At 37.7% G+C, this 23,107-nt stretch overlaps 2 pseudogenes; both read left to right on the forward strand.

The window, feature by feature from the left end:
- LOC122688110 overlaps window positions 1-23,107 on the forward strand; it is a 65,413-nt pseudogene that overhangs the window by 18,187 nt on the left and 24,119 nt on the right.
- On the forward strand, window positions 6,025-9,146 carry LOC122687728 (annotated as a pseudogene).

A 23,107-nucleotide genomic window follows, 5' to 3' on the forward strand; every position in this document is an offset into this window, starting at 1 on the left:
GCATTGTGGTCAGAGAAGATACCTGTTACAATTTCAATTTTCTTAGATTTAGTAAAGCTTGATTTGTGACCCAAGATGTGACCTATCCTGAGAAAGTTCCATGTGCACTTGAAGAGAAAGTGTATTCCAGTGCATTGGCTGGAATGCTCTGAAGATATCCATTAGGTTCATCTGATCTAATGTGTAATTTGAAGCTTGTGTTTCCTTATTAATTTTCTGCCTGGAAGACCTGTCAATTGGTGGAAAAGTCCCCTACTATTATTGTGTTGCTCTTGATTTCCCTTTTATGTCTGTTAATGTTTGCCTTATGTGTTGAGGTGCTCCTATGTTGGGTGCATGACTATTTATAATGTTCTGTTTTCTTCTTGGATTGATAGCTTGATTATTATGTATCATCCTTCTTTACCTCTTGTAATGTTTTTTATTTTAAGGTCTAGTTGTCTGATATGTGAATTGCTTATAAGGTCTATTTGTCTGATATGCAAATTGCTACCCTGGGTTTCTTTTGATTTCCATTTGCCTGAAATACAATTTTCTATCCTCTCACTTTCAATCTGTATGTGCCCCTAGGTCTGAAGTGGGTCTCTTTTAGAGAGCATATATAAGGGTCTTATTTCTGTATCCATTCAGCTAGTCTATGTCTTTTGTTTGAAGCATTTAACCCATTTACACTTAAAGTACTTATTGGTGTATATGTTTCTTTGGGCATTTCCTTAATTGTCCTGAGTTTATTTTTGTAGGTCTTTTCCTTCTCTTGGGTTTCCTGCCGTTAGAAGTCCCTTTAGCATTTGTTGTATAGCTGATTTGGTGGTGCTGAATTGACTTTTGCTTGTCTGTAAAGCTTTAGGTTTCTGCCTCAAATCTGAATGTGATCCTTGCTGGGTAGAGTAATCTTGATTGTAAGTTTTCTCCTTTCATAACTTTAGGTATATCTTGCCACTCCCTTTTGGCCTGCAGAGTTTCTGCTGAGAGATCAGCTATTAACCTTATATAGTTTCTCTTTATTTTACCTGTTGCTTTTCCCCTTCTTGCTTTTACTATTATTTTCTTTGGGTGTAATTTTTGTTAGCTTGATTAATAAGTGTTTCGATGTGTTTCTCCCTGAGTTTGTCTTATGTGAAACTCTCTGTGCTTCTTAAACTTGTTTGGCCATTTCCTTTCCCATGTTAGAGAAGTTTTCAACTATAATTGCTACAGAATTTTTTCTCAGGCCCTTTCTCTCTTCTTCCTCTTTTGTTGTTCAGTCACTAAATTGTATCCAACTCTTTGTGACCCCATGGACTTCTGCACGCCAGGATTCCCTGTCCTCCTGTTTTATGTGGATCTGTATATTCCTTCCCAGTGGTCAGGGACTCCTGCCAGTCCTCAGCTGGCGCTCTGTGGGATCCCCACCTGCAGATGTATTCCTGATGCATTGTGGAGAGAGATGTACTCCACATCCACCTAGTCCTCTGCCATCTTGTCACCTTCCCTGGGCTTTTGTCTACTACTCCTTAAATGATGTATTCTTGCTGAGAGATTTCATCACAGGGATGTTGTAGAGCAAGACTGTGAGGACTTAGCAATCAGGAGGAAGATGAGCATACGAAAGGACCCATACACTCTGTCTCCTGTTCTCTTCCAGGGCATATGGGTCAGTACATACTTATTCACAGTATGTTTTGCTGCCAACGTTGGGCTGCTGTTTGGTGTTGTGTGTACCGTAGCTATCGTGATCGGTCACTTCCCAAGGTAAGATATTATTTAAATGCTGTTTATTCTGACACAGCAGCAAAATAAATGGTGTTGGCAGTTACTTTTATTTCTGTGGAATAGATGGTATTATAATCTCATGCTTTTAGATTTAAAGCTAGAAACAAAAGTTTTTATCTACATGTGATATATAACAATGTTAGTCTTAATGGAGAAGAAATGGCCTTAATGGAGGAGAAATATTTTGTTATAGCTATAAAATAGAATATATAAAAACTATTAAAGTGAATTAATTAGCCTCATAGCCATATACTGCATTATAGAGTTACTTTTTTTTTTTAATTAAGGGAATGGATATAGTCTCTAATGAGACCCAAACAATATAGCAGTGTAATCATTTGAAAAGTTAAATAGCCTCAATACATTTAATTTTTCTGAAGTTGTATTAATTTAGCTACTTTTTCCAGATGACTTATTAAAAAGTGCATTGTTTTTGTTTTTTACTAAACATCTGTAAAGCATTCCATATTTTGACTATTTTTTTGTTTGCTCAGTGTTCACCATCTGATAAAGCTTCTACTCATATCTTATCCTTCTTTTGAAATTCTTTGTGAAATAATGTAGTCTTAAAAATTAAGTTTTATCTCTATAGATTCAATTGTTATAGAGTCTATCAGTGCAGTTCAGTTGCTGAGTGATGTCTCATTCTTTGCGGCCCCATGGACTGCAGCACGCCAGGCCTCCCTGTCCATCACCATCTCCCGGAGCTTGCTCAAACTCATGTCCACTGAGTCAGTGATGACATCCAATCATCTCATCCTCTATCATCCCCTTCTTCTCTTCCTTCAATCTTTCCCAGCATCAGGGTCTTTTCCAATGAGTCAGTTCTTTGCATCAGGTGGCCAAAGTATTGGAGTTTCAGCTTCAGCATCAGTCCTTCCAATGAATATTCAGTGTTGATTTCCTTTAGGATGAACTGGCTGGATCTCCTTGCAGTCCAAGGGACTCTCAAGAGTTTTTTCCAACATCACAGTTCAAAAGCATCAATTCTTCAGCACTCAGCTTTCTTTATGGTCCAACTCTCACATCTACACATGACTACTGAAAAACCATAGCTTTGACTAGATGGACCTTTGTTAGCAAAGTAATGTCTCTGCTTTTTAATATGCTGTCTAGGTTGGTCATAGCTTTTCTTCCAAGGAGTAAGCATCTTTTAATTTCATGGCTGCAGTCACCATCTGCAGTGATTTTGGAGCCCATGAAAAGAAAGTCTGTCATGGTTTCCATTGTTTTCCCATCTATTTTCCATGGAGTGATGGGACCATGATCTTAGTTTTTTGAATGTTGAGGTTTTTTTTTTGAATATTGAGTTTTAAGCCAATTTTTTCACCCTCCTCTTTCGCTTTCATCAAGAGGCTCTTTAGTTTTTCTTCACTTTCTGTTATAAGGGTGGTGTCATCTGCATATCCGAGGTTATTGATATTTCTTCCAGCAATCTTGATTCCAGCTTTTGCTTCATCCAGCCCGGCATTTCGCATGACCTAGTCTGCATATAAGTTAAAAAGGCAGGGTGACAATATGCAGCCTTGGTGTACTTCTTTCCCAGTTTGGAGCCAGTCCGTTTTTCCATGTCCAGTTCTGACTGTTGCTTCTTGACCTGCATACAAGACGGTCGGGTCATGGTGGAGAGTTCTGACAGAATGTGGTCCACTGGAGAAGAGAATGGCAAACCACTTCCATATTCTGGCCTTGAGAACCCCATGAACAGTATGAAAAGGCAAAAAGATATGACAGTGAAAGATGAACTCCCCAGGTCAGTAGGTGCCTAATATGCTACTGGAGAAGAGTGGGGAAATAACACCAAAAAGAATGAAGAGATGAAGCCAGAGTGAAAACAATGCCCAGTTGTGGATGTGACTGGTGATGGAAGCAAAGTCTGATGCTGTAAAGAGCAACATTGCATAGGTACCTGGAATGTTAGATCCATGAATCAAGGTAAAATGAAAGTGGTCAAACAGGAGATGGCAAGAGTGAACATTGAGATTTTAGGAATTAGTGAACTATAATGGACTGAAATGGGTGAATTTAATTCAGATGACCATTATATCCACTACTGTGGGCAAGAATCCCTTAGAAAAAATGGAGTAGCCCTCATAGTCAACAAAAAAGTCTGAAATGCAGTACTTGGGTGCAGTCTCAAAAATTACAGAATGTTCTCTGTTTCCAAGGCAAACCATTCAATATCATAGTAATCCAAGTCTATGCCCCAACCAGCAATGCCGAAGAAGCTGAAGTTGAACAGTTCTGTGAAGACATACAAGACCTAACACCAAAAAAGATGTCCTTTCATCATAGGGGACTAGAATGCAAAAGTAGGAAGTCAAGAGATACCTGGAGTAACAGGCAGGTTTGGCTTTGGCGTATGAAATGAAGCAGGGCAAAGGCTAACAGTTTTGCCAAGAGAACGCATTGGTCATAGCAAATACCCTCTTCTAACAACACAAGAGACGATTCTACACATGGATATCACTCGATGGGCAATGCCAAAATCAGATTGATTATTTTCTTTGCAGCCGAAGATGGAGAAGCTCTATACAGTCAGCAAAAACAAGAGTGGGAGCTGACTGTGGCTCAGATCATGAACTCCTTATAGAGTCTCTCTCTCTCTCTCTCTGTCTATATATATATATATACATATATATATGTATATATATATATGTATTAATTGTTATCTGATCCTATCTTGCTATTGATTTCCTCTTTACTTCCTGTATTTTACACAAGATTTCTGACAAACCATATACTTTCTAGCCTTTTCCCTTATTGCTCACTCTTTTTTGTCAATTCACCTCCTACACCTTGAAGATAGGATAGCTGGGAGTTCAGGTGAGATAAATTACATTTTAAAAATCTCAGTTTAGATGTCTGTGCTGTTACTTTATTTCTGAGGGTCCCAGAGAGATACACATTTACCAGTGTCTTATAAACAGTTGGGATGTAGTGTGAAAACCACTCTAGATACTTTCTAATTGTTATAATGAAGTGACTCATCCTTTTTACTTCTTCATGGTTAATGTAGTAACTTGCAAATTATATATTTTATATATGCTTTCATTCTAGAGCAAAGACTCTGAGTACAAAAAATATGAAAGAAATGGAATTTAAAATGAAGACAGAAATGGATGATGTAAGTTTAGTTTCCTTTTCCTTTGTGTAATTAATAATTTTTGTAGGTCAGATAGTTTCAAGATATAAGAAGCAGATAAATTACTAATTTTAAAATGATAATTCTATTTTTGATTAGTTTGAACTTTTAATAGTATATGTGACCACTATATATATGGCAATCAACATGCAACAAATCAAGAGAACAACAACAGAAATTTTGTATCAGCATTCAAATAATAGAATAACATGGCACATAAAAATACAGTTCACAGTAGAATCATGGTCCAGATTAGTTCAAGTATTTGGAAACCTCTTTTCCATCTGACATGTCTGTTAGTTTGTGTGTGTGTCACTTAGTTGTGTCTGACTCTTTGCGACCTCATGAGCTGTAGCCCACCAGACTCTTCTGTCCATGGAATTCTCCGAGGATACTGGAGTGGTTTGAAATTTCCTTCTCCAGGTGATTTTCCTGACCCAGGGGTCTCCTGCATTGCAGGCAGATTCTTTACCATCTGAGCTATTAGTTTATATTGACATGTAACAGTCAAACTAAACTAATAGTCTATTCCAAATTAAATGATGGAGGAAGATAGGGAAAAGGGAAGGGAATAAAGAAAAGTAGGATCATGGTATTTGTTAACACAGTCAATGAATCTTATCAGCAGGGCCTAATTAATGACTCTAGGCTTGGTTTCTTGCACAGTGGACACCTTTTTAAGGAAGTAACTTATTAAATTATCTCACCCCCAGGTGGCGCTAGTGGTAAAGAACTCGCCGGCCCAGGCAGGAGGCGTAAGAGATGCAGGTTCGATCCCTGGGTCTGAGATTCCCTGGAGGCGGGCATGGTAACCCACTCCAGTATTCTTCTCTGAGGAATCCCATGGACGGAGGAGCCTGGCCGGCTACAGTCCATAGGGTTGCATAGAGTCAGACACGACTGAAGAAGCTTAGCAGGCACACACCGCAATCCATGTTTAGGCAGGCCAATTGTGTTTGATTTCTAGCTTCTTGTTCTGAAGGACGATACAAGTTTAAGGTGAAGAAAGAAAATGTTGACTGAAATTCTTGTCAATTAAAAAAATTAGCCTTACTTTGAAACTGCTTTGTGATGCTTGACTAACCTTTTTTATCTTTATTTTTCATTTTTACTTGTTTTAATACCTAATGATTGTCCTCAGAACAGAGAGAACTTACCTCCTACCAGAAGGATCAGTGTCAGGGTATTTCTGAGTAGACTGGAAGTAAAAAGTAAGCAACAGGAGCCCTTCTCTGATACCCAGGGAAATGGCTTGTGTTTTTAATAAGTATGGAAAGATTTGCTTCACAGAAAGCTATCAGAGTTCAAAGACTTTGAAGGTGTCCCAGACTCAAGTTTTCCACCAATGTTACCTTTCTTTCCTTCCTGTCCCTTTCTTTTCTTCCTTTAAATTTTTCAGGTGCCAAATCCCAGACTCAGGCCTCTGTGTATCCACCCCACACATGCAGCTGTGTGCCATAGTCTTGACGTTCTTAGCTTTGAAGCAGAATTCAAATTTAACTATTTTTCAGTTTAAAGATCACTCATTATAAACTGTACCTAATCCATACCTTCTCCTCAGGCTAAATGTGTGAGAAAATGAATGAGGGGCTTTGCAGAAAGATGAAAGTGCCACAGTCTCTCCATGTCTTGCCCTTGATTTGTTCCAGTCTAGTTACCTACCCGAATAATAACTGTACCACAGGAAATCTTAATTTTATTAGAATATTGCACCTCACTGGTTATTTAATGTATTATATCAAAACTAAGAGGGAAAACACTAAGAGAAAGATTTGAATATGAACTGTTCGGTAGAGTTTTAAGCTAATGTCAAGTGTAGCGGTGATCTGTCCCTTCTCTCTCCCTCTCCGTCTTCATATGAAACAGTTTGGAAGGTCTCTTTCTACTCAGGGACTTCAACTCTATTGAGAATTTCTTTTCTGGCCCAACTCCATTCCTTAATAAATGCCTATCTTTAAAAAGCACACTAACTTAAAACATACTGGCCCAATCATATGGTGAGATGAATGAGACAATCTAAGATGCGGGGGATTTGTCATAACTAAACACGACAGGCCACGTGTTTTATTTTGTCTTTTAAGAGATTTCCTCTTTATTAAAAGTTCCTTTGGTAACATAAAGGTTTTTATTTTCTTGAATTGTTTAGTTGTGGCAAATGTCCTCACTTTCTAGAGCTTGAACAGTTGTGTAGCTATAGAAACTTTCTGAGATTATCCGGTTTAAAATGTCCCTGCTTTAGCTCTCACGATCCCAGTAGGGGAAGGAGGAGGAGGCAACGAGCAGAGTCGCTGGGGGTGACGGGGGCGGCTGTGGTTTCTGCGGCTGCTGCAGCGCCGTCTCTGTGCTGCTGGGACGGGGAAGGACGTGAGGATCCCAGGTGGGGCCAGCGGCCGTGGGAGGGCGATGACAGCATCATCCGATGGCTGCTGCAAGTGAGAGGGTCCAAGTCTGGCAAGAATGTTCAGCTACAGGGACAGGAAATCGGAGGACTGTGGTTATTACAGTCCTGAGAGAGCTTTCTCAGTCAGCCTATCCTACTAGGACTGGAAGCACCATTCAAAATACACAGTGATATCCATGGGCAATCCTATAGGATTTGCTGTGACTTTCTGAGTACAGTGGTTTCCCTCCAGAAGCAATTACCTGTTTCCTGGGGACTATGTGAACAAGGGAAAGCAGTCAATGGACACTGTGCCTCTTACTGGCTTATAAAATCAAATATCTCTTGATTGTTTTGTTCTCAGAGGAAAACACGAATGTGACAGTATCAGTAGAATTTAGGGATTTTATCATGAATCAAAAGAAGATATATCATTAAAGTATGGAAAACTTTCGCAGACTACTTTAACTGTTTATGGATAGCAGTCATCCCGGATGAGAAAATATTCTGCTGTCATGGAGGATTGTCACCACATCTCCAGTCTGTGGAGTGGATTTGGTGAATTATGCAGCCAACCGGTGACCCAGATCAAGATTGTCTTTGTGACCTTTTGTGGTCTGACCCTGATAAGGATGTTTTTGGCTGGAGTTTGAAAATGACAGATGGTCATGCTTTGCACTTGGTGCAGAAGTGGTTGCAGAGTTCTCCATAAGCATGATTTGGATCTTACATGTAGAGCCCATCGGGTGGTTGAAGATGGATAGACGTTTTTGCAGAGAGACAGTTGGTCACTCTGTTTTCTGCATCCAGTTATTGTGGAGAGCTTGACAAAGCAGGTGCCCTGATGACTGTGGATGAGACACTAATGTGTTGTCTTCAGATTTTGCAGCCTGCAGAGAAAAAGAAGTGCCATGAGACCTGAAGTACCTCCAAGGGCTATGATCACAAAGCAAGCAAGGAAACAGACGTCATTTTGACACTGCCTAGTTGGGACTTGTAACATATATAGCTTTTATTTTTAAAGCTGTAATGTGTATTGGCCAGCTTACTTAATGTTTGTGGGCCCCCATTACATTTTTTACTTTATCAATAGTATTTTTGATTTTAACAGCAAATAAAAGATTCCCCACTCTCAAGGAAAGATGTTTTATTTTCTTTAGTTCTCTGTTCCTTTTGCAAACAATTTTAATGATAGTGTAAAGCTGTACACCCCAGGACAGTTTATCCTGACTAAGGGGTGAGTGTACAATTGATCTTTCTTTACATTTGTTACAGCTCATGAATAATGTAAATACCAAATTTTTTAGGATATAAAGAGAGATCTAGGGTGCTCAGTGTGTACATGTTATTGTCATAAAAGGCATACTGTTGGATACAAAACACCATGAACTTTTTGTTTGCTTGCTTCAAAGAAATTGCTCTTTTTCTTGTCATGTACAAACTAGTTTTTAGAGTTATCAAAATTAGGAATAGCTTTCAACCTTGCCAGCCTCTCTTGTATGTATATTTAATTAAAGTACACTTTCCCCTGTGATACACTTAAAATGACAATTAAAACCATTATTTTAAGTGTTTGTGACTCTTTCCTAAAACCAAAGTTTCTATTGAAATATAAATGGACACTCTCCTAAGTACAAGGTGACATGATTGTGTATGCCTGCCGCTTTCTTGGGGATTCAAAAATAGGTTTTTAAGTTTGAATAACAATTAATAACATAAGGCTGTTTACACTACTAATGATTAAAGTTAATAACATTTGTACTATTTTCAGTCTATTCATTAAATAATCTTTTTATAGTTAGATCAGGACTGAACCTGTCCATTCAGAAAGCTTCAAATTATAAAAACAATACTGTTCTGTATGTGTGACTGATTATGCCTTCTTTGGCCTATGTTCTTTATTCTGTGATGAAGTTGAAGCTTATAAGTCAAAACAAAGGAACTTAACTTACAGAACTCACAGTATCTATGACTTTTTAAAACTAATATCTGTTTTAAAAAAAAGAAAGCGGTTTCAACAGATGACCAGGTACAATACCATGTGGGAAAAATGAATTCAGACTTATTTAATGATGAACTTGTTAAAAAAATTACCTACTTTAAAAAACAAGGAAGCTAAGAGAGGTTAAATGAATTATCCAAATTCACAGTATCTATTATTTTCCAATCTTTCTATCTCCATCTGTATGTGTCTGAAGGAGTACTGCTTTATTTAGTTGGTGAGGAATTAACATTTCATAGAGCTTCCATTTCTCTCAGCTTCTAAGATAGACCCCTGCTCCAAAGGTCATGGTGCTGTGCTGCACTTAGTCACTCATCACGTCCGACTCTTTGTGACCCCATGGGCTGTAGCCTGCCAGGTTCCTCTGTCCCTGGCGATTCTCCAGGCAAGAAAACTGGAGTGGTTTGCCATACCCGCCTTCAAAGGATCTTCCCAACCCAGGGATTGAACCCAGGTCACCCGCATTGCAAGTGGATTCTTTACCATCTGAGAAGATGGTATTGCCAGGAAGACCTGGGCAAATGGCTGCAGCAGACAAATTCTGTATTGAAATTTCTCCTCCATTTCTTCATGTCTTGCCTACATCCTGGCAATCCAATATAATCTAGGCCTGCCCAAAGTGAAAGTACCTTCCTGATAATACCTCTTGGTTTCTTTCTCCCAATTAGAACTATCAGTCACTTGTAAGGTGACTTCCAGGCAAAGGAAGGCTACATCATTATCAGATAAATGATTGACAGTTGACCTTTCAGGCCATATTTTCATTTTAAAAAGTACGGGATGGCTAGGCAAAGGAATTTTAAATTTCTGGATTGAGTGGAAGAGGTACTTGCAGGAGGATAAGTCTTTCTGATACTCTTTGGATAGTCTTTTGCCTCCCCAAAACTCAGTAGGAATAAGGGGTATTTTCTGAAAGGCTACAGACTTATTTAATGATTGCAAAAGTTTCTTAGTAAAGAAGAAGTACATATTTTCCTTGAGAAGTATGGTAGTATAGTAAGTCCTCCAACAATTTTTAATAATGAAAACATCAGCAAAGAAAATGTCAATCATGATTGAGTGACAGTTGGACTTACAGGGTTTCAATTCATTGTAGGATTTATTTCATTCAGAACTCTGAATCTGTTCTTTTTTTTTCTCTCTCTCTAAAAGGAAACCCTGCAGCAGGTGAAAATTATCTCAATAAACAACCCGCTTGTTTTTCTGAATGCAAAGAAGTTTCATACTGATATAATGAACATAATCCAAAAAGAAAATACTGGAAACCAACCACTTGATGAAATCAGAAAGGTAAGGTCAACTCTTTTGATTATATTATGCTACAGGTAATCCTATATCTTGATACCCCAAAAAGGAATCATGTAAATATAATACATTGTAAAAATGTTTAGAGGCCTCTTCCCTCAGTAAAAGCTTATATTGTGTTGTAGTTTTTATCTGGTTTGTAGTTAGCTTTTAGGTAATCACTCTTGTTCATTCGTTTGTTCATTCACTCATTAATTCATCATGTATCTAAAGGACATGGGCGTTGTGCTGTTCTGTGCTTAGTCACTTAGTTGTGTCCAACTCTTTGCGACCCCAGGCTCCTCTGTCCATGGAATTCTCTAGGCAAGAATACTGGTTTGGGTTGCCATGCCCTCCTCCAGGGGATCTTCCCAACCCAGGGATCGAACCCACATCTCCCACATTTCAGGCAGATTCTTTACCAGCTGAGCTATCAGGGTAGCCTGTGTTCTAGGTGCTATAACCCTGGGAGGAATAAATAAGATAATTTACTTAAAGCATATTTTTACCCAGTGAAAGAAGAGTTAGGTCTACCTCTAAAAGAGAATATAGTAGATGACTCAAAGAGGTATAAACTGTCCACCTCATTGTGATAACATTGTCTTAAATTGCCATCATTTTTTATCCCCACAAATTATCTCAGTTAACAGAGATAGCAAATAAAATGTGCATGAGAAAGAGTTTATGCATAATCATTTGAATCCTTAAGCCCTCTGCAATGTTAAGAGCATAGACTTTGGAGCTAAGCTGCCTGGGTAAGCCACTTAGAAGCTACTAGACCTTCAGTTCAGTTCAGTTCAGTTGCTCAGTCGTGTCCGACTCTTTGCGACCCCATGGACTGCAGCATGCCAGGCTTCCCTGTCCATCACCAACTCCCAGAGTTTATTCAAACTCATCCATTGAGTCGGTGATGCCATCCCACCATCTCATCTTCTGTCATCCCCTTCTCCTCCTGCCTTCAATCTTTCCCAGCATCAGGGTCTTTTCAAATGAGTCAGCTCTTCGCATCAGGTCGCCAAAGTATCAGACCTTAACCAAATTATTTAATCTTTTCTATTTAAGTTTTCTAATCAGTGCTATCAACAATTAAATATGTTAATATATGCAAAGAAATTAGATAGTGCCTGGCCTACTTAATACTCTAAAATCTTAGCTAGTCTTACTGGTTTGATTGAGTGCAAATAATATCCTCTGAATGAAGAGTTTCTTGACTATTGTAGATCACAAAGTTCTCTTCTTTCTCTTATATCCTTGAGCATATACTATCTCTCTGTCAGTCAGATGCATAGGAGACCATGGTCCTCTCATTTCTGGTATCTCAGGAACTAATTCCATATTCCTGTCTCTGAAGCTTGACGTGTCTACCCCAGGCCTCATGCTGATCCACACTACAGAGACCCTAGATACAAGATCAGATATGAAATTTGCTGGGCACAGTTCAAAATGAAAGTGTGAAGCTCTTTGTTCAACAACTGTTAGGAATTTCAAAATGGTGACAACACAGCATTAATCCAAATGAGAGACCCTTCTAAGCTTGAGGTCTTATGTGACTGCGCAGGACTCTAGCCCACAAAACTGGCTCTGCCTGTCTATCTCCAGACCTTCTTTACCACTCATTGAGCTCTTTTAGATGTCACTTTCATTGGAATATTAGGAGCCACCTCCTGTGATTTTGGTTGAAAAGAACTTGCTCTTATTCTAAAGGGGGAGATATATACCTAATTATTCAAGTTGTACTACTATATTAGGCCTGTTTTTAATCACAAAGCCATTCTATACCTATATGTGAAACAGGTATGTTCTTGTAGCTGACTTTAAGCTCATAACCACCATGTATAACAGCATTATGGGAAAATCTGTCTAGAGCTTCATGTAATCTAATTAACCTACAAGAAGTTTGTGGTCTTATTTTTCCAAAATGTAAGCTTACTTCTTGAAATAATATACTAAATTGTGGGCTTTATCATTTCTAGTAGAGTACCTGACATGGGAATTCTTACAACTAATTATTTATCAGTAGTTGATAGTGTTTTCCTTATTTTCCTGCAAGATTAAGATTGCTCCAACTTGTTTTCAGAAATTACAAAATGACATGTGTTTACCTTTAGTATATCTTAGAAACAAATCTCATTAACACAGTCTTCTGTGAGAAGTTTCCACATATATGATTTTACCTACTTGGGATTTCAGAAAATTGAGTCAAAAAATCAAACAGGCAACTAAAGAGAAAATTAACAAGGAAACGCAAACCTTATATGACACAATGGACCAGCTAGACCTAATTGATATCTATAGGACATTTCACCCCAAAACAATCAACTTCACCTTTTTCTCAAGTGCACACGGAACCTTCTCCAGAATAGATCACATCCTGGGCCATAAATCTGGTCTTGGAAAATTAAAAAAAATTGAAATCATTCCAGTCATCTTTTCTGACCACAGTGCAGTAAGATTAGATCTCAATTACAGGGAAAAATTTGCTAAAAATTCAAACATATGGAGGCTAAATAACACGCTTCTGAATAACCAACAAATCATAGAAGAAATCAAAAAAGAAATCAAAATATGTATAGAAATGAATGAAAATGAAAACACAACAACCCAAAACCTATGGGACACTGTAAAAGCAGTGCTAAGGGGAAGGTTCATAGCATTACAGGCTTACATCAAGAAACAAGAAAAAAGCCAAATAAATAACCTAACTCTACACCTAAAGCAATTAGAGAAGGAAGAAATGAAGAACCCCAGGGTTAGTAGAAGGAAAGAAATCTTAAAAATCAGGGCAAAAAAAAAAAAAATCAGGGCAGAAATAAATGCAAAAGAAACTAAAGAGACCATAGCAAAAATCAACAAAGCTAAAAGCTGGTTTTTTTGAAAAAATAAACAAAATTGACAAACCATTAGCAAGACTCATTAAGAAACAAAGAGAGAAGAACCAAATTAACAAACTTAGAAATGAAAATGGAGAGATCACAACAGACAACATTGAACTACAAAGGATCATAAGAGGCTACTACCAGCAGCTCTATGCCAATAAAATGGACAACTTGGATGAAATGGACAAATTCTTAGAAAAGTATAACTTTCCAAAACTGAACCAGGAAGAAATAGAAGATCTTAACAGACCCATCACAAGCAAGGAAATCGAAACTGTAATCAAAAATCTTCCAGCAAACAAAAGCCCAGGACCAGATGGCTTCACAGCTGAATTCTACCAAAAATTTAGAGAAGAGCTAACACCTATCTTACTCAAACTCTTCCAGAAAATTGCAGAAGAAGGTAAACTTCCAAACTCACTCTATGAGGCCACCATCACCCTAATTCCAAAACCAGACAAAGATGCCACAAAAAAAGAAAACTACAGGCCAATATCACTGATGAACATAGATGCAAAAATCCTTAACAAAATTCTAGCAAACAGAATCCAACAACATATTAAAAAAATCATACACCATGACCAAGTGGGCTTTATCCCAGGAATGCAAGGATTCTTTAATATCCGCAAATCAATCAATGTAATACACCACATTAACAAATTGAAAGATAAAAACCATATGATTATCTCAATAGATGCAGAGAAAGCCTTTGACAAAATTCAACACTCATTTGTGATTAAAACTCTCCAGAAAGCAGGAATAGAAGGAACATACCTCAACATAATAAAAGCTATATATGACAAACCCACAGCAAACATTACCCTCAGTGGTGAAAAATTGAAAGCATTTCCCCTGAAATCAGGAACAAGACAAGGGTGTCCACTCTCACCACTACTATTCAACATAGTGTTGGAAGTTTTGGCCACAGCAATCAGAGCAGAAAAAGAAGTAAAAGGAATCCAGATAGGAAAAGAAGAAGTGAAACTCTCGCTGTTTGCAGATGACATGATCCTCTACATAGAAAACCCTAAAGACTCTTCCAGAAAATTACTAGAGCTAATCAATGAATATAGTAAAGTAGCAGGATATAAAATTAACACACAGAAATCCCTTGCATTCCTATATGCTAACAATGAAAAAACAGAAAGAGAAATTAAGGAAACAATACCATTCACCATTGCAACAAAAAGAATAAAATACTTAGGAGTATATCTACCTAAAGAAACAAAAGACCTATACATAGAAAACTATAAAACACTGATGAAAGAAATCAAAAAGGACACAAACAGATGGAGAAATATACCGTGTTCATGGATTCGAAGAATCAATATTGTCAAAATGGCTATTCTACCCAAAGCAATCGATAGGTTCAATGCAATCCCTATCAAGCTACCAACGGTATTTTTCACAGAACTAGACCAAAGAATTTCACAATTTGTATGGAAATACAAAAAACCTCAAATAGCCAAAGTAATCTTGAGAAAGAAGAATGGAACTGGAGGAATCAACCTGCCTGACTTCAGACTCTACTACAAAGCCACAGTCATCAAGACAGTATGGTACTGGCACAAAGACAGAAATATAGATCAATGGAACAGAATAGAAAGCCCAGAGATAAATCCACGAACCTATGGACACCTTATCTTTGACAAAGGAGGCAAGGATATACAATGGAAAAAAGACAACCTCTTTAACAAGTGGTGCTGGGAAAACTGGTCAACCACTTGTAAAAGAATGAAACTAGAACACTTTCTAACACCATACACAAAAATAAACTCAAAATGGATTAAAGATCTTAATGTAAGACCAGAAACTATAAAACTCCTAGAGGAGAACATAGACAAAACACTCTCCGACATAAATCACAGCAAGATCCTCTATGACCCACCTCCCAGAATATTGGAAATAAAAGCAAAACTAAACAAATGGGACCTAATGAAACTTAAAAGCTTTTGCACTACAAAGGAAACTATAAGTAAGGTGAAAAGACAGCCCTCAGATTGGAAGAAAATAATAGCAAATGAAGAAACAGACAAAGGATTAATCTTAAAAATATACAAGCAACTCCTGCAGCTCAATTCCAGAAAAATAAATGACCCGATCAAAAAATGGGCCAAAGAACTAAACAGACATTTCTCCAAAGAAGACATACAGATGGCTAACAAACACATGAAAAGATGCTCAACATCACTCATTATCAGAGAAATGCAAATCAAAACCACAATGAGGTACCATTACACGCCAGTCAGGATGGCTGCTATGCAAAAGTCTACAAGCAATAAATGCTGGAGAGGATGTGGAGAAAAGGGCACCCTCTTACACTGTTGGTGGGAATGCAAACTAGTACAGCCACTATGGAAAACAGTGTGGAGATTTCTTAAAAAACTGGAAATAGAACTGCCATATGACCCAGCAATCCCACTCCTGGGCATACACACTGAGGAAACCAGATCTGAAAGAGACACGTGCACCCCAATGTTCATCGCAACACTGTTTATTATAGCCAGAACATGGAAGCAACCTAGATGCCCATCAGCAGATGAATGGATAAGGAAGCTGTGGTACATATACACCATGGACTATTACTCAGCCATTAAAAAGAATTCATTTGAATCAGTTCTAATGAGATGGATGAAACTGGAACCCATTATACAGAGTGAAGTAAGCCAGAAAGATAAAGAACATTACAGCATACTAATACATATATATGGAATTTAGAAAGATGGTAACGATAACCCTATATGCAAAACAGAAAAAGAGACACAGAAGTACAGAACAGACTTTTGGACTCTGTGGGAGAAGGTGAGGGTGGGATGTTTCGAAAGAACAGCATGTATACTATCTATGGTGAAACAGATCACCAGCCCAGGTGGGATGCATGAGACAAGTGCTCGGGCCTGGTGCACTGGGAAGACCCAGAGGACTCGGGTGGAGAGGGAGGTGGGAGGGGGGATCGGGATGGGGAATACGTGTAACTCTATGGCTGATTCATATCAATGTATGACAAAACCCCCCAAAAAATAAAAAAAATAAAAATCAAACAGGGTTCATTGAATTTAGGTTATTAGTAGATGAAGTCACTCAAAAGGATTCTTCAACTCAACTTTATGATGGTGAGGAAGAATTTGTTGAAACTGAGTTCCACTATAATGATAATGATGCAAATATTGTATGTATATTTGTATGCTGTGAATTTTAAAGGAACTCCAAGGATTCAGATGGCAATTTGGAAGCCCTTCTCTCAGAGGAACATGGGATAAACCTTTATTTGGAATGATTAAAAGGATAGTCTTGAGCTTGAGTGCTCTTTGGGGCATTTCGTATTATTCTTGTCAGACACTGTCAAGGATATCTACCTGTCTTAAGGACTGTGCACTTATTCCAAGTTCAGTTTTAGAGTAAGACGTCTGCATCAGTTAATCTCTACTGCAGCGTTGCCTCCCTTTATCAACCTGCACAAAATAGTTCACAGTTGTGCCTTGAACCAGAGTGCTCTGCTGGGGCCTCGGTTTTCTCTTCTCTGACAGCTGGTGGTGATGGAAGGACATTGAAAACACTCCAGAGCAGGAAGATTCACATCCCATTCAAAACAAGAATTGAAAAAGTACCCTCTGTTAGGTTATATAATGATATACTTCTATGTTGCTATACTTCCTGTATGCTCAGTCGTGTCCGATTCTCTGAGGCCCCATGGACTGTAGCCTGCCAGGCTCCTCTGTCCACAGGACTTCCCAGGCAAGAATACTGGAGCAGGATGCCATTTCTCACTCCAGGGGTTCTTTCCGACCCAGGATTGAACCCGAGTGTCTTGTGGCTCCTGTATTGGCAGGCGGATTCTTTACCACTGAGCCTGTATATCACCATTAAATATCTCCCTGAATGCAGAAGCTTAGAAGGATCTCAGGCTGCTGGTGTTTGATGGATTTGTGCTCGCTATTATATAGAGCTACAGATATTCACTATTCATTATCATTTGTGCTCTCACTTTGCAAGAGAAGTTTCAATCTACCATTTATCTAAAATTTTCTTTTGCTCAGACAAAATGTTTTTCAAAACTAGACTTTGTTTTTGGAACAGTTTTTTAGATTTACAGAAAAATTGAAAAAAGTTAGTATAGAGAGTTCCTGTATTAGAGAAAATTCCTATATATACCCCACATGACACGGTTTCCTCTATTATTAACATCTTGCATTAGTGTGATATATTTATTATAATCAATCAACCAATATGGATACATTATCATTAAGTAAAGTCCATGCTTTGTCTGGGCTTCTCAGGTGGTGCTAGTGATAAAGAACCCACCTGCCAATGCAGGAGACTTAAGAGATGTGGGATCGGTCTTTGGGTCAGGAAGATCCCCTGGAGGAGGGCATGACAGTCCATTCCAGTGTTCTGGCCTGGAGAATCTCACGGACAGAGGAGCCTGGTGAGCTATACTGCCTAGGGTGGCATAGAGTTGGACAGGACTGAAGCGATTTAGCACACATGCTTTATTTAGATTTACTTAGTTCTACCTGATATCCTTTCTCTGCTCTAGAATTCCATCCAGTATATCATGTTACATTTAGTTGTCCTATCTTCTTAGTTTCCTTTTGACTGTGACAATTTCTTAGGCTTTCCCTTTATTTAATGGTCTTGACAATTTTGAGTAGTACCGGTCAGATATTTTTTAGAATGCCCCTCTGTTGAAATTATCTCCTATTTTTCTTGTGATAGCACTGGGGATATGGGTTTTTTAAGAAGGAAAACTATAGAGGTGAAGTGCCATTTTCATCACATTGTATCAAGGGTACATAATACCAACATTATTTCTCGCTGTAGATATTAATCTTGATCTTCTGGATGAGGTAGTATTTATCAGGTTTCTCCCCTATAAAATTACTTTCTTTCCCCTTTTGCATGCTGTAATCTTTGAAAGCGAGTCACTGTGTGCAGCTTGTATTTAGGGAAAGTGGAGTCATGCTCCACCTTCTAGAGGGTGGAGTATTTATATAAATAATTTGAAGTTCTTCTGCAGAAGAGACTTCTGACAAGGTATTTTTAAGAGGAGGGAAAGGAAACTCACATTCCTTGACTGTCTTTCAGGGGCTCATCTCTTTACCTGGGCTATCTAACATACTTATCGTCAGCCCCATGATGTAACTGACTTTACCTGAATGTTACGAAAAAAAAAAAAGATTGAGACTTAGAAATGTAAAATAACCTGGGGGAAATTATTTGATAACTGTCAGAATCAGACTTAAAGTACATAATCTGGGCCAGTGGGTGCAGTACCAGTGGCTTCCCAGGTAGCGCTGGTAGTAAACAACACGCCTGCCGGTGCAGGGGACTTAAGAGTCGTGGGTTCGATCCCCGGATGGGGTTTGATCCCTGGGTTGGGACGATCCCTTGGAGATGGGCATGGCAACCCACTCAAGTATTGTTGCCAGGAGAATCCCATGGACAGAGGAATCTGGTGGGCTACAGTCCATAGGGTCACAGAGTTGGACATGACTGAGCGGCTAACACACACACAGTGGGTATTAAGAAGGGAAATTGATATTCTGTGATCACCCTCCAAGATGAAAACTGATTTCATGGGAAAGTAGTATAATGTAGCAGTTTGGAGCAAGAGGTACAGAGTTGAAAGACATGAACTTAGATTTTAACTTAACTCTTGCTAGCTTTGTGACTTTGGTCAAATTATTTAACCATTTCAATCATTAGAAGTCTTCCAAATTTAAAAATTTTCCAACTTTCAAATGGAAAATGATATCAGTAACTTCATAGGATTATTCTGATAATTAAATGATTAATGTAAAGTTCTTAGGATACAGTAAGCAGGAAGTACTCAAGAAATAACAATTGCTATCATCATGAACCGTAACAACAAGACATTTTTGAGAAGTATATAGCCTGTTATAATTTTAGAGGCATCAATTATTTTTAATTTCAAAAAGTTTAATTGTAGGATATAAAGTCATTTTCATTCTCTAGCGTTTCCATAAATCAGGAATCTTTTTTTCTTAGACATTTTCATGAAGCTTCAGATGAACAGCTAATTTTTAAAAAAATTATTTTTATTGAAGTTTAATTGATTTACATTTTGTTAGTTTCAAGTGTATAGCATAGTGATTCAGTTACACATACATGTATTTTTTAATGATTCTGTTCCCTTATAGGTTAGTACAAAATATTGAGTATAGTTTCCTGTGCTATACAGTATGTCCTTGTTATTTATCTATTTTATATGCAGTAGTGTGTGTATGTTAATCCCAAACTCCTAATTTATCCCTCCCCCACCCTTTTCCTGTTGGTAACTGTAAACTTGTTTTCTATGTCTGTGAGTCTGTTTTTGTTTTGTATGTAAGTTCCTTTGTATCTTTTTTTTTTTTTTATTGGCTTCCCTGTGTACGTTATGTTATGTGATGTTTATCTTTCTTTGTCTGGCTTACTTCATATTACTCAGCCATAAAAAATACAATACTGCCATTTATAGCAACATGCATGGACCTCATACTAAATGAATAGCTGACTTTTGTATAACATGAAATGCAAGTTTGGTGGCTCTCTCTTTGAGAGTGCTGTGTTAATGAGGTTAATTTCTGATTGGATACATATATGAAAAACACATGTAAATGTTCACTTCCTGATATAAAAATCAAAACAATCTTGCAGAAAATGTTCTAAAAAGGAGAGTCTGACTTGATAAATTATCAGCTGAGCTAACATAAACTTAGGACTAACTTACTATTTCAGTTTGTTGTATTTATCATTCTGAAAAAAGGACTAGGGAAAATAATTATTGGAGACCATTTTCTGTTGTTATTATTATGGAGAAAAGAATGATGTTCTTTTTTAGGGGCAGAAATGAATTTTTATAATGTTGTTCATCTTTTTATGTGTTTTTATTTCAGTATGAACAAAGCACATTGCTCACTTCTCTGAGTGGCATTTGCAACGGTGAGTTAGCGTAAAGGAAATGTAAGTGTTCTGACGTGACTGTAGAGCAGAAGATGAAGCCTTTGCCTTCTTGCGGCTTCCTGCTTCTGTTTCCCCTTCCTCTCTCCTCCTGTCTGCCTCTGCCCTCCACTTTCCTCCCTTCCTGCTCTTCCTCTCCTCATTCTACTCTCTCCCCCCCCCCATTCCTCCTCCTTCTCTTCTTTGTCTTCCTCCTCACACTCCCAGTTTATTTTAGAGATTAATTTCAGATGTATCAGCCTACAAAGAATGAAGGTATAAAAATTTATTATGAGACATTATGAATACCTGAAACACTTAAATTAATGGTATTTTTTAAAATGGAAGGAAATACAACGTCCATCAATCAGAATACACAATGTTGAAAAGATGTCAATTCTCAAATTTTGTTATAGATATAAATTGAATCACAATTAAAATTCTGATAGGACATTTTAATGGCAGTTGATAAACTCATTCTAAACTTTGTACAAAACTCAAATAGCCAAGAATAGGCATGACTATTGAACTATATGAACAAGAGAGAGAGCTTGCTTTCTTATGTATGTATAAATGTATTATAAAGTTCTAATAATCAGTGTAGTGTGCCACCAGTTCAGAGACAAATGAACAGGTCAATGGACAGAGCAGAGAGCACAAAAGTGAGGAAAAACTCACATATATTGTGACAAATATGGCACTGCAGAGCAGTGAGCAAAAGACTGTCATTAATATACAATGATGAGACAATCACACACCCATAATGAATGGAATTAGACCTTCATCCCATCCCATCCCATCCCATCCCATCCCATCCCCCAAATCAGTACCAGCTCAACGTCCTAAGAGTGGTAGGCAAATTATAAATTTAAAAGAAAATATAGGAGCATATGTACAAGAAATGTTAAACGTTATCATTAAACTTCACTAGATTATAAAGAGTTTTGTTTACCAAATGACATCATATGAAGCCTGAAGAGATAAGCTAGGGTGAAAGAAGACAGACGTAATTTATAAAATGGAGAAAGAATTGTATTCCCCAACATATGAAGGAGTAAAAATGGCAGATGACCCATTAGAAAAATGCGCAAGAGACATGAACAGGCATTCCACAAAAAGAGACATTTTAAAATTTACTAATAAGCATATGCAGATATGCTTACTTAGATTCACTGATGCTATTCATAATACTTGGGGAAATCTAGATTAACCTCACAATAAATAACACAATATATACGATTGATAGTTTTTGAAGTCTGACAATACCAAGTATTGATGAGAATGCAGAGCAACAAAAAGTCTCTTGCAATGCTAGTGGGAGTGTAAACGGTAACAACTACCTTGGAAAACAGTTTGGTAATATCATATAAAGCTGAAGATACACAAGATACACAAACCAGCAATTCCACATCCAGTTTACATTCTAATAAGTTACATAAACAAGAATGCTCGAACAGTATTGTTTTTAACTATCCAAACCTGGAAACAGTTCGTATTTCAAAAAAAAAAAAAATAGCTGGTATGTATAAGTATGGAATATTTATACATTTGAATTTTTAGTTGATATATTTATTATATGGTACATATATACAATAATGAAAACTACATGAGTCTTATAAATGTAATTGGACCAAAGTGAAAAGGCAAAGGAAAACATAAATTCTATTATATAAACTTAAAAAAAAAAAGCAGGAAAAGCTGACATACTGATTTTAGCTCTTCTAAAGACAATAAAAAATGGAGCCTCTTAATATCTGCACCTGGAAACATATACAAGATTGTTTATAGTAACTCTGTTTATAATCCTCCTTAATGAAGAAAAACTAACACTTCTTAGCAGTACAGTGGATAAAAGAACATGTGGAATGTTTATATATAAATATATATTATAATATCTATCATATTACTTTAAGGTACTCTGCATAAATATATAAAATATAGAATAGAATAAAATAAATATCATATAAATATACAAATTAATTGCACGGCCCACATCAACAGGGTAGCAGTTCAGATGTTAGCTTCTCTGGTCTTTTCTAATTTCTCCTGACAAATTTGTGGGCTTCCCTGGTGGATTAGATGGTAAAGCATCTGCCTGCAATGTGGGAGACCTGGGTTTGATCCCTGGGTCAGGAAGATCCCCTGGAGACGGAAATGGCAACCCACTCCAATATTCTTGCCTGGAAAATTCCGTGGACTGAGGAGCCTGGTGGGCTACAGCCCACTGGGCACAAAGAGTTGGACACAACTGAGCAACTTCGCTTTCTTTCACTTTCAGTTTCTTTTCATGACAAATTTGCTTTCTTCTACTTTGTGCTCTGAAAGGATGCTTATAATACTGGTATTGTACTTATTTAATGGTTGTTTCTTTCAAGTCTTTCTCTTCTGCTAGTCTGACAAGTTTACAAGGGCATTGTCACCTCTGCATCCCTAGATCAGGCCCACTTTGCAGAGAGCAGTAGCTGATCAACATGGTCACCCTTGCTGTGTCCCTGGGAAACCTTTGGTACCCAGTTACCCTTATATATAGTTAGGATTGGTTGCCCAGAATGTTTTCCTGGTATCCTCCTCTCTTCTCCTGGCACTCCAGAGTATCCTGAGTCCCCCTCCCTCTCTCTCACTCAGAAACAGCATCCAGCTGTCACTTCCCTGTGCTTTAAATGCTTAGGTTTCTTTTACTGCTCATATTTTTGACTTCCTCTCAAAGTTTAAATAGTAAAACCTGTAAC

The sequence above is a fragment of the Cervus elaphus genome, chromosome 32 (assembly GCF_910594005.1).
Source record: "Cervus elaphus chromosome 32, mCerEla1.1, whole genome shotgun sequence".
In the NCBI taxonomy this organism is placed as follows: domain Eukaryota; kingdom Metazoa; phylum Chordata; class Mammalia; order Artiodactyla; family Cervidae; genus Cervus; species Cervus elaphus.